A 7529-nucleotide genomic window follows, 5' to 3' on the forward strand; every position below is an offset into this window, starting at 1 on the left:
ACTCTGAGTCAGTTAGCTGTTGCTACAAAACAACCAACCACAAAGCTTAGTGCCTTAAGGCACCAACTCTTGATTTAGCTCTGGATTCTGCAGACTGGTGATCTGGGCTGAGCCCCACTGATGCACCTGGCTCACACCCGCGTCTGTGATATCTGCTGCCAGGTTGGCTGGGGATAGGCTGGTCTGAGATGGCCTCTGCTGGTCAGGTTGTCTTTCTTCTGTGTGGTCTTGCATATCCCAGCAGGCTAGCCTGGGTTTGTTCGCAGGGAGGTGGCTGAGTGGCAGGAGGGCATGGTGAAACAGCAAAAATGCTCGCGGCCTCTTGAGATAGGCCTGGACCGGGAATAACGTTTTGTATTCAGTTGGTCAGAGCAAGTCCCAAGACCAGCCCGGGTTCAAGGGCTGCAGCTCTTGATGGGAGCAGCTACTCTGCGTTGAAAATGGATGCAGGTACAGAGAGGATAATAACTGTGGCCACTTTTTCTTTTTTTAAATTTTTTTTATTAAGGTAACCTTCATTTATGTAAGTTTCATGTGTACAACATTATATTTCTATTTCGGCTTGCGGGATCTTAGTTCCCTGACCAGGGATTGAACCTGGGCCCTCGGCAGTGAAAGCGTGGAGTCCTAACCACTGGACTGCCAGGGGGTTCCCATATTTCTACTTCTTTATACACTACAACATGCTCACCACCAAAAATTTAGTTTTCATCCATCAACATACAGTTGATCCCCTTTATCCATTTTGCCCTCCCCTTCCTTTCTTCCCCTCTGGTAATATTGCGGGACTGAGGGAACGAAAAGTGCCCATGAAACTGAGAAAGCATCTTGAGACCAAAAATTGAGGCAAGCAGCTCCATATAATCAATGGATCAGTTTATTATAGGGTAACTTACTCACAGGATGGGATCTGGATCTGGTGGACAGCAAATCAGCAGCATTGGTAGCTGCACTCTGTACCACTGAGGGACCATTGGGACAATTTTATAGTTAATCTAGGGTATGGGTGTAGTTGCTTGGAAATGGGCCATGCATTCCTAAATTAAGATTTATGAATGGGTAACTAGTCACATGGGTGCTGGGAATACGTCACAAAAGGTTTTCATCACTGTTTGGGGCCTAACGGAGCATAGAGCCTACCAGGTCCTAATGATTATTAAACAATATCTATTAACTACAAAACCCTTGATGACAGAGAAGTGCTTCACTGCATAGTACAGTCCTGGGTAGGGTCAGTGAAAGGATGGGAGAACTGTAAGGGCCCAAGATGGCATCAGTTACGCTACCAGCCATACAGGTAGCCACTACTCTGTCCGCTGTATCTACATGTTTGTTTTTGTTTCCTTTGGTTTGTTCATTTGTTTTTGTTTTGTTTTTTATATTCCACATATGAGTGAAATCATACAGTATTTGTCTTTCTTCGTCTGACTTATTTCATTTAGCATAATACCCTCAAGGTCCATCCATGTTGTCACATGGATGTGATATATATATATATCACATCTTCTTTAGCCATTCATGATCATATGGCTTCTCTTGTCATTGATATAGTGAATTGCACTGATCAATTTTTGAATATTGAACCAGCCTGACATTCTCAGGATAAAACCCATTCAGATATGATGTATTTTTCTTATTATGTATTATTGGATTTGATTTGCGCAAATTTTGTTAAGAACTTTTGCATTAATGTTCCTGAAATACATTGGTATATAGTTTTCTTTTCTTATAATATTTTTGTTTGATTTTGGTATAGGGTAATGCCGACCACCTCATGAATGATTTGGAAAATAGTCTCTCCTCTTGAATTTCCTGGAAGAGTTTGTGGAGAATTGACTCATTTTGTCCTTAAATATTTATTGGAATACTCCCATGAAGCCAGCTGGGCCTAGAGTTTTCTGTGTAGAAATGTTTTCAACAAATTCAATTTCTTTAATAGATATAAAGCTAAATAGGTTATCTCTTTCTTCTTAATTGAGCTTTGATAGTTTATGTCTTTCAAGGACTTTTTCCATTTCACCTAAGTTGTCAAATTTGTTGGCATAAATTTCATAATTTTTTCCAACAGATATTAAAAATACTATAAAGCCTCTAGAATGAAAACAGTGTAGTACTTGTACGTGAATAGAAGAGAAACCAGCGGAATAGATCAGAGAAAGTCTAGAAAGAGACTTTATCCACGCATAAAATTGACCATTTTAACCAGGTGTACAGTTCAGTGGCATTAAATACATTCACACTGTGGGACTTCCCCGGGGGTCTAGTGGTTAAGTCTCGGCGCTTCCACTGCAGCGGGCATGGGTTTGATCCCTGGTTAGGGAACTAAGACCTCACATGCCGCTCGGCGCAGCCAAGAAAAAAAGAATACATTCACATTGTTGTACAACCATCACCACCATCCATTTCCAGCACTGTTTTTTAATAGACTTTTTCAAAAATCCTACTTTTCATTCATTTAATGATTTCTTTTCTTTTCTTTTTTTTTTTTTTTTGCAGTACGTGGGCCTCTCACTGTTGTGGCCTCTCCCGTTGCGGAGCACAGGCTCCGGACGCGCAGGCTCAGCGGCCATGGCTCACGGGCCCAGCCGCTCCGCGGCATGTGGGATCTTCCCGGACCGGGGCACGAACCCGTGTCCCCTGCATCGGCAGGCGGACTCTCAACCACTGCGCCACCAGGGAAGCCCTCCCTCATTTAGTATTTCTACAGTTAGTACAAGACCATTTCTTTTCAGTGACTCAAAAATCCTCTGTGCTCCTCCTTTTCGTGCCTCCCTCTCCCCAGCCCCTGGCAACCACTGATCTTTTTAGTGTCTCCATAGTTTTGCCTTTTCCAGATGTCATATAGTTGGAATCATAGAGTTTGCAGCCTTTTCTGATGGGCTTCTGTCACTTAGTAATATGCATTTAAGGTTCTGCCATGTCTTTTCATGGCTGGCTAGCTCACTTCTTTTTAGCATTGAATCATATTCCATTGTCTGGATGGACCACAGTTTATGCACTCACCTACTGAAGGACATCTTCGTTGCTTCCAAGCTTTGGCAGTTATGAATAAAGTGGCTATAAACATCTATATGCATGTTTTTGTGTGGAAATAAGTTTTCAACTCCTTTGGGTGAATACCAAGAAGCACAAGTAGTGGATCATATGGTAAGTGTATGTTTGTTTTCTAAGAAACCGCCAAATGATTTTCCAAAGTGGCTGAACCATTTTGCATTCCCACAGGCGATGAATGAGCATTCCTGTTGTGCTGCATCCTTGCCAGCATGAGGTGTTGTCAACCCCAGAACTTTTTCATCATCCCAAACTGAAACTCTGGACCCACTGAACAATAATTGCCCTTTTCCCCCTTCCCCAGCCCCTGGTAGCCTCTATTCTCCTTTCTGTCTCTATGAATTTGACTATTCTCGATATCTCACATAAGTGGAATCGTGGCCATTTTTGCAAACAATCTGTCACCGCCTACTCTTAGGAACAGGTAGGTTTCTGGGACTCCAAAGTCTTCATCATCCACTTCTGTCCCACATTCTGGGCATAGCCATCCTTCCCAGAATCACATGTAATCTCCAAGACGCCTGGTCTCCTAGGGTGTGGTGGTGGAAGATCTTCTTCTACCTGAAGTTCAGGGTTCAACTTGAACTTGGGAGTGGTGATCAGTGCCCCAGGCAACTTAGCACAGACCTGCCCAGGCGCCTCTCTCTGTCCCTTTGGTGTCAGTTCCCTCACACTCCAGGGAGCAGACGTGACGCCTTGAACATGCCCCAGATGACCAGGTCGTGGGGGATCAGGAGCTCAACTAGCTGCCCAGACCCATTGCCCTCTCCACACTCACCTGCCATCTCCCAGGGCTCTCCTGGCAGACAGCAATATGGCTGGCCTCTGCCACACAGCACCCTGGACACAAAGCTGTGGAGACCTGGGGAGGGAACTACTGAGGTGTCCCATCCCTTTCATTGACCTTCAAACTCCCTATGATAACAGCGTGACCTCCCAGCCTAGGACAGAGGAGAGGTGGAAGGGAAAAGATGTGGAGAAAGGAAGAGAGAGAAAAAGCAGAATGAGGGTGTGCAGTGAAGAATGAACTTTGCCCAAAGAAAGGCCTGGCCTTTGCCTCGGTTCCTGGAAGGTGATCTCTAAACCCTTAGAATGTCTTGCCTGATAAGAGTATCTTTGTTTACCTGGGGGCCTTAGGCCACGCCAGATAGGAGAACAACTTGATTTACAGTAGGGGCTTTGGGTCACATGGTATCAGCTCAGCCTTCAGAGGGTGGACAACCAACCATGTCTACACGACTAAGGTCCAGTAAAAACTCTGTACACCAAGGCTCAAGTGAGCTTCCTTGGTTGGCAATACTCCACGCATATTGTCACAGCATAGTTGCTGGGAGGAGTTAGCACTATCCATGACGCCACTGGGAGAGGACAAATGGAAGCTCCATGTTTGGACCTCTCCGGACCCTGCCCCGCTGTGTCTCTTCCCTTGACTGATTTCAATCCGTATCCTTTCACAGTGATAAACTGTAACCATGAGTATAAAAGCATTCAGTGAGTTCTGTGAGTCTTTCTAGCAAATAATCAGACCTGAGGGTGGTCCTGGGGACCCCTGAACTCTGCAGTTGGTGTCAGAAGTGAGAGTAGTCTTGAAGACTGTTGCCTAATTTTACAAAGGGGGTACACAGATGGGGCATGCTAACATGTTAATAGTAAATGCAAGAATAATGGTCATAGCACCCTCAGCATGGAGATGTGTCTGGAAGAAACATCATGGTGGCTGCCCAAGGAGAATCACAAGCTCCGTTCAAACTTGTGTTGGTTGGTGATGGACAAACTACATTCATGAAACGTCACTGACTGGTGACTGGAGAAGAACGTAGCCATGTTCGAGGTTGAGGTCCATTCTCTTGTGTTCCACACCAGCAGAGGACCTATTAAGGTCAATGTATGGGATATATTGAGCTGGTCAGGAGAAATTTGGTGGATGGAGAGATGGCTATTATATCCAAACCCAATGTAGAATTTTAATGTTTGATGTAACATAGAGAGCTTACAGGAATGTGCCTAACTGGCATAGAGATCTGGTACAAGTATGTGAAAACAACCTCATTATGTTGTGTGGCAACAAGGTGGATATTAAGGACAAGAAAGTTAAGGCAAAATCCAACATCTTCCATAAAAGAAGAATTTTCAGTACTATGACAGTTCTGCTAAGAGTAACTACAACTCTGAAGAGTCTTTCCTTTGGCTTGTTCAAAAACTAATTGGATCACAGGGAACTATATTCAATATCCTGTAATAAACCATAATGGAAAAGAACTGAATTACTTTACTATACAGCAGAAACTAACACAACATTGTAAATCAACCATACCTCAATTAAAAAAACAACAACAACTAATTGGAGCCCTTAACTTGGAGTTCATTGCCATGCCTGTTCTTGCCCCACCAGAGGTTGTCATGGACCGAGCCTTGGCAGTGTAATATGAGGCTGGCAGAGCAGGGTCCCCGCAGAGTGCCCTGAAACCCCATCTCCACATGTATCAGACACCTTTATCCTTTTGTGGCTGATGTGTAATCTTATGGTGTCCATGCCAACTGCAGGTCTACTGCTCTCATAATGCACATGCCTCCTTCAAATAAGAACTTCATCTTCATTTTCAAGTGTCTATAGGGAGAGATGTCTGGAGTCAGATATTCATTTGCATTACCATGAGAAATATCAACTTTTCATCTGCCCACTAAAGGAAGAGCTGCCAGATTCTTTAAATATAATTTCAATTGTTGTACAACTTTAAATGGATGATAAAAAATGTCAATTGCTTACCTGTACTAACAAAGTTTCTCTTTGATGGTGACTATCAAGCAATTTGTTTATCATTAAAAAGTCTAGATCAGGAATTGTGTGTGGCCATTGCAATCATAAAACCTCATGTAAAAGTTATGGTGATAAAAGCTAACTGTGTACTAGATTGGTTAAAGACCACCAATCCCTCACATACTAGTATTCACTTTGCAATGTGTCACTGCACTTTGTTCCTCCCATCCAAGGGTGGGTCTATTTCTCTACCCTCCTATCCCAGAGTCTGGACTAGCCTTGTGATCTGCTTTGGCCAATAGAAGTGGGTGGAAGTGACTTGAGACTCCCACAGTTAGCTCAGGAAGCTTGAGGCTTCTGCCTTGATCCTCCGAGAAGGTTCTGGTTGCCATATAAAGAAGTCCACTTAGCCTACTAGAACATGAGAAGCCATGGAGGAGAGGAGACCTGAGGAGTCCTAGTCCACAGCTAGATATGTGAGTCAGGCCATCTGGAACCTTCCAGCCCAGCTGATCCTCCCTCTTGAGTGAGTCCAGTCAAAACTGGCAAGAGGAAGTACCCAGCCAACCAAATCATGACAAATCAAAATATTGTTGTTTTCAGCCACTATTCCTTGGGGCGGCTTGTTACACAGCAAAGGCTAATTAAAACGCAAGCTCACCTTATCATTAAAAATTGAAAAGATATAATAGGAGGGGGAAGAAGTGGGTGGGTGTAGAGAGGAAACAAAATTGGCCCTACCTTGATAATTATTGAAGCTGGGGATTATCTACTCATCTATTTTTGTATATGTTTGAAATTTTCCATAGTAAAAGTAAAAAATAAAAGGGAGGGTTGGAAAGATTTCATTAGAAAAATGTATATACATACTTGATATTCAACACACTTAATTTTTTTACATAATACACAGAAATGATTACATAATACACAGAAATACATTTTTTTTTTTCCAGCAAGCCACATTTTGACTCTCCAAATACTCTCCAGTTCTCCCCTGAATGTCTTAGAGATACTATATAAAATTTCTGGGTGTGTCATGAGGTGAACAAGGCCTAAGAGCCCGGCCTGACCCCCACCTCCAAAACCGGCTCCCAAGGCAGCTGGCGCCCCCAGCCGGCCCGGCTCCAGCGGGGCAGGAGCCCCCAGCCCCCCAGCCCCGGGGTGGGCAGGGGACGATAAGAAGTGCGGCCTCCCGGCCAGGCTGCTCAGCCCTCCTTCCCTCCTTCCTGCCGCGTCAGGTCAAGACTGCCCCGGACAGCCTGCCGGACCTGCCCGACGGCTGGGGCTCCGGCTCGGGGTGAGGGGGGGGGATGGAGGGGGGCGGATGGAGCTGAGAGGGGCTGGAAAAGGCGGGCCAGCCTGAATTACAACCCTCCAAGCCCTCCAGGGAGGGACCAGAAGCCCCGTTCACCAATCGGGCCTCCCCCCACCCCCGCAGTCCATCCTTGCAAGGGGACAAGCGCGCTGCCCTGGGGCTAAGGGTCGCCCGGGGGCTCGCAGGCTTCGAGAATTGGGGGACCTCTGCCCCTCTGAGTCACACTCTCCGGGACCCCCCGCATCCCCCGGCTCCGATCCACTCCGAAGTGAAGGGGTGCATCACGGGAGGCCGGGTGGCGGCAGCCAGCACAGTCCGCAGCGGGGCTCCGGGCAGTCGCGGAGGTGGGGCGGCTTGGGCCCCGCGGGGGGCACCACCGGAGGCCGCCTAGAACCGGATTTCAAC

General features: G+C 45.8%; 1 pseudogene across 1 annotated transcript; it reads left to right on the plus strand.

The window, feature by feature from the left end:
* The first annotated feature begins 4761 nt into the window (after positions 1-4761).
* LOC307069629 (GTP-binding nuclear protein Ran-like) lies at positions 4762-7110 on the plus strand (annotated as a pseudogene). Its single transcript has 3 exons — positions 4762-5261; positions 5399-5471; positions 6906-7110. The product of its transcript is annotated as a GTP-binding nuclear protein Ran-like (transcript).
* Positions 7111-7529: the final 419 nt, after the last annotated feature.

The sequence above is a fragment of the Hyperoodon ampullatus genome (assembly GCF_949752795.1).
Source record: "Hyperoodon ampullatus genome assembly, chromosome: X".
Lineage (NCBI taxonomy): Eukaryota > Metazoa > Chordata > Mammalia > Artiodactyla > Ziphiidae > Hyperoodon > Hyperoodon ampullatus.